Genomic DNA, 5,000 nt, shown 5'->3' with positions numbered 1-5,000 from the left:
TTCATTTCGGCATCGGGACTTCCGACGGCAACTGATTAACTAGCCCGGGGACTAGAGCGGCAGCAAATGCAACGTGCCCTCTTGGCGGGAGCAACTTGACCGCCCCCGTGGGGAAAGGTCAACTCGGGGCCCGGGAAAGTCGCCGAGTCCGACCCCATACACTTCCATGAGTTGGGGGTTTTGGCCTTCCCGGCCCAAGGCTCGCCTTATTTCGGCCTGCACTTTCGGAAAAGGGTGCATTCCTTTTGGTTAATGATTTCACCAGCCCGGGTCTTAGCCTCTGCCCCGACGGCTAAGTCTTTTGGTTAATGATTTCCTGCGGCTGGGACTACCCTTTCCCCCGCCCTGCAGGCACCCGGGTCGGGAGGCCGTCGGGGGCACTTTCCGGGGCAAATCCGGACCCTTACGCAAGGGAGAGTGCGCCCCCCGCCTCGGCCGGGGGTCAGGCTGCCGCCTATTAAGCCCGACAGAAAACCCGAAAAATGGACGAAAATGGGAAAAAATCCCCATCCGAAAAAGGCTTAAAAGTCGGTTGGGCGGCAGCTAGGGTCGGTCTCTGCAGACCTGGAGGCTCGGGTGGACTCTTGGAATAAACGTCCAAGTCCCGACTTGCCACCTCCTACTACTGTGCAGATACCCCGCCAACCCCCAGCCACCCGAATGACAAGCGTCCGATCAGCGGGACGAATTTGACAACTCTGGCCGGACCTCTGGAACTCCATCCCGGGTAACCGGGGCAAATTTTTCCGCTTGATCGCCCTTCCACTGGTTAACCATTTGCCCTTTCGGACTTAGTCTCTGGACATTATTCGACGGATTTTCTGGTTAACCATTTGCCCTTTCGGACTTAGTCTCTGGGCATTATTTTCGACTTTTTGGTTAATGATTTCATACTTTTTACTTACTTTTGCCCTTTTTGGTTAATGATTACTCTGCTTACTGGTTAACCATTTGCCCTTTCGGACTTAGTCTCTGGACATTATTTTCGAGTTTTTGGTTAATGATTTCACACTTTTAACATATTTTTGCGCTTTTTGGTTAATGATTACTCTGCTTACTGGTTAACCATTTGCCCTTTCGGACTTAGTCTCTGGACATTATTTTCGACTTTTTGGTTAATGATTTCACACTTTTTACTTACTTTTGCGATTTTTGGTTAATGATTTCACACTTTTAACATATTTTTGCGCTTTTTGGTTAATGATTACTCTGCTTACTGGTTAACCATTTGCCCTTTCGGACTTAGTCTCTGGAGATTATTTTCGACTTTTTGGTTAATGATTTCACACTTTTAACTTAATTTTGTGCTTTTTGGTTAATGATTTCACACTTTTTACTTACTTTTGCGATTTTTGGTTAATGATTACTCTGCTTACTGGTTAACCATTTGCCCTTTCGGACTTAGTCTCTGGACATTATTTTCGAGTTTTTGGTTAATGATTTCACACTTTTAACATATTTTTGCGCTTTTTGGTTAATGATTACTCTGCTTACTGGTTAACCATTTGCCCTTTCGGACTTAGTCTCTGGACATTATTTTCGACTTTTTGGTTAATGATTTCACACTTTTTACTTACTTTTGCGCTTTTTGGTTACTGATTTCACACTTTTTACATATTTTTGCGCTTTTTGGTTAATGATTACTCTGCTTACTGGTTAATTATTTGCCCTTTCGGACTTAGTCTCTGCACATTATTTTCGAGTTTTTGGTTAATGATTTCACACTTTTAACATATTTTTGCGCTTTTTGGTTAATGATTACTCTGCTTACTGGTTAACCATTTGCCCTTTCGGACTTAGTCTCTGGAGATTATTTTCGAGTTTTTGGTTAATGATTTCACACTTTTTACTTACTTTTGCGCTTTTTGGTTACTGATTTCACACTTTTTACATATTTTTGCGCTTTTTGGTTAATGATTACTCTGCTTACTGGTTAATTATTTGCCCTTTCGGACTTAGTCTCTGCACATTATTTTCGAGTTTTTGGTTAATGATTTCACACTTTTAACATATTTTTGCGCTTTTTGGTTAATGATTACTCTGCTTACTGGTTAACCATTTGCCCTTTCGGACTTAGTCTCTGGAGATTATTTTCGACTTTTTGGTTAATGATTTCACACTTTTTACTTACTTTTGCGATTTTTGGTTAATGATTTCACACTTTTTACTTACTTTTGCGATTTTTGGTTAATGATTACTCTGCTTACTGGTTAACCATTTGCCCTTTCGGACTTGGTCTCTGGACATTATTTTCGAGTTTTTGGTTAATGATTTCACACTTTTTACTTACTTTTGCGATTTTTGGTTAATGATTACTCTGCTTACTGGTTAACCATTTGCCCTTTCGGACTTAGTCTCTGGAGATTATTTTCGAGTTTTTGGTTAATGATTTCACACTTTTTACTTACTTTTGCGATTTTTGGTTAATGATTACTCTGCTTACTGGTTAACCATTTGCCCTTTCGGACTTAGTCTCTGCACATTATTTTCGAGTTTTTGGTTAATGATTTCACACTTTTAACATATTTTTGCGCTTTTTGGTTAATGATTACTCTGCTTACTGGTTAACCATTTGCCCTTTTGGACTTAGTCTCTGGACATTATTTTCGAGTTTTTGGTTAATGATTTCACACTTTTTACTTACTTTTGCGATTTTTGGTTAATGATTTCACACTTTTTACTTACTTTTGCGATTTTTGGTTAATGATTACTCTGCTTACTGGTTAACCATTTGCCCTTTCGGACTTAGTCTCTGGAGATTATTTTCGAGTTTTTGGTTAATGATTTCACACTTTTTACTTACTTTTGCGATTTTTGGTTAATGATTTCACACTTTTTACTTACTTTTGCGATTTTTGGTTAATGATGACTCTGCTTACTGGTTAACCATTTGCCCTTTCGGACTTAGTCTCTGCACATTATTTTCGAGTTTTTGGTTAATGATTTCACACTTTTTACTTACTTTTGCGATTTTTGGTTAATGATTTCATACTTTTTACTTACTTTTGCGATTTTTGGTTAATGATTACTCTGCTTACTGGTTAACCATTTGCCCTTTCGGACTTGGTCTCTGGACATTATTTTCGAGTTTTTGGTTAATGATTTCACACTTTTAACATAATTTTGCGCTTTTTGGTTAATGATTACTCTGCTTGCTTGTTACTGATTTCCCCTTTCGGACTTGATCTCTGGCCGTTCTTTTCGACCTTTTTGGATAAGGTTTCCACACTCTGAAATTATTTTGGGCTCACTGATTAGGCGAGATCAAGGGGGCATGCCTGGGCACTTTGGGCTCAGTTTGGGAAGGCGGCGTCCGTGTGCTCCTCCGCCCTTCCCGCACTTGCGGCTAGGTTTGCCAAACTGCGCTGACCCGCAGCCCTGCCTTTTTGCCCACGGCACGGAACGACTCAAGTCTGGCTCCGTTCCAGGCCGTTGCCTCCGGCTGCCCGCCGTCCGGCCGGCCTGGGACGTACCCCGGCTGACGGCGCCGGAGGCCCTCTAGCAGCCACCGGTGCCGCGGGCCAATGGGTCCGGGCGTTCCGGAGCTATCGGTGGGGAAGTGCTCTCCCCTTTTCCTGACGCCGTTCGCCCGAGCAGAGGTGCAGCCTGACGGGACTGCTGTCGCCTTCCGCGGCGCACCGGCCCCTTTCACCTGCCGTCGACCGCGCGGAGCTCGGACCTCCCTCCCCGAAGTTATGGCCCCGGCGCCGGAGGGTGCCCGGGGCCGGGCATTCAGCGGGGTGAGTCTTCACCTTCCCGGTCAGCCTGCGGGGTCGGTGCGCCGGCACTCGACGCCGGAGGGTCCCCTCTTTCCGTAGAGCCCCGCCCGGTGCCGATCGGCCGGCGGATTGCGGAGCGAACCGCGCCTGACCGACGGGCCTCGGAAACCCGTTGCAGTCGACGGGGGGGAACCGGACAGCGGGACGAGGTGCCGATTCCACCCGCAGATTCGATCCCGAAATCCCGCGGGATTCGGCGGTCCGACCCGACAGATTCAAACGTCGCCCGGGCGGCCCCCAGCGGTCGGGCCGGCCTGGTTCCGCCACCGCCCGATGCCCCTCGCCCCCGGCTACCGCCGGCCGCGCAGACCGAGCGAATGCGGCCGGACGTCCGGCGGCAATCGGCCGGAAAGCGGTATGGCCATTTCCTACTGTCCCTCGGACGGGCAGAGGGGCGGCGCCGGGGCACTCGCGGACCAGGCCGCGCCCCTCCGAGCCCTACCGCCTGCCGTCGACCGCGCGGGGATCGGACCTCCCTCCCCGAAGTTATGGCCCCGGAGCCGGAGGGTAGCCGGGGCCGGGCATTCAGCGGGGTGAGTCTTCACCTTCCCGGTCAGCCTGCGGGGTCGGTGCGCCGGCACTCGACGCGGGAGGGTCCCCTCTTTCCGTAGAGCCCCGCCCGGTGCCGATCGGCCGGCGGATTGCGGAGCGAACCGCGCCTGACCGACGGGCCTCGGAAACCCGTTGCAGTCGACCGGGGGGAACCGGACAGCGGGACGAGGTGCCGATTCCACCCGCAGATTCGATCCCGAAATCCCGCGGGATTCGGCGGTCCGACCCGACAGATTCAAACGTCGCCCGGGCGGCCCCCAGCGGTCGGGCCGGCCTGGTTCCGCCACCGCCCGATGCCCCTCGCCCCCGGCTACCGCCGGCCGCGCAGACCGAGCGAATGCGGCCGGACGTCCGGCGGCAATCGGCCGGAAAGCGGTATGGCCATTTCCTACTGTCCCTCGGACGGGCAGAGGGGCGGCGCCGGGGCACTCGCGGACCAGGCCGCGCCCCTCCGAGCCCTACCGCCTGCCGTCGACCGCGCGGGGATCGGACCCTCCTCGCCGAAGTTATGGAGGTAGGACCGGGAGGCTGCCCAGGGTCGGGACTTCAACCGGCTGCCGCCACCCTTTCCCGCCTGTCCCACGGGCTCGGAGATCCAGGCCCTGCAAAGACCCTCCGGTCGCCACCCGACAGGTGCTTTACCGGAGAAATCGTAAACCGGCGTCAGGG

Source organism: Heterodontus francisci, unplaced genomic scaffold (genome assembly GCF_036365525.1).
Source record: "Heterodontus francisci isolate sHetFra1 unplaced genomic scaffold, sHetFra1.hap1 HAP1_SCAFFOLD_1531, whole genome shotgun sequence".
NCBI lineage: Eukaryota > Metazoa > Chordata > Chondrichthyes > Heterodontiformes > Heterodontidae > Heterodontus > Heterodontus francisci.
This window is presented reverse-complemented; position numbering follows the sequence as displayed.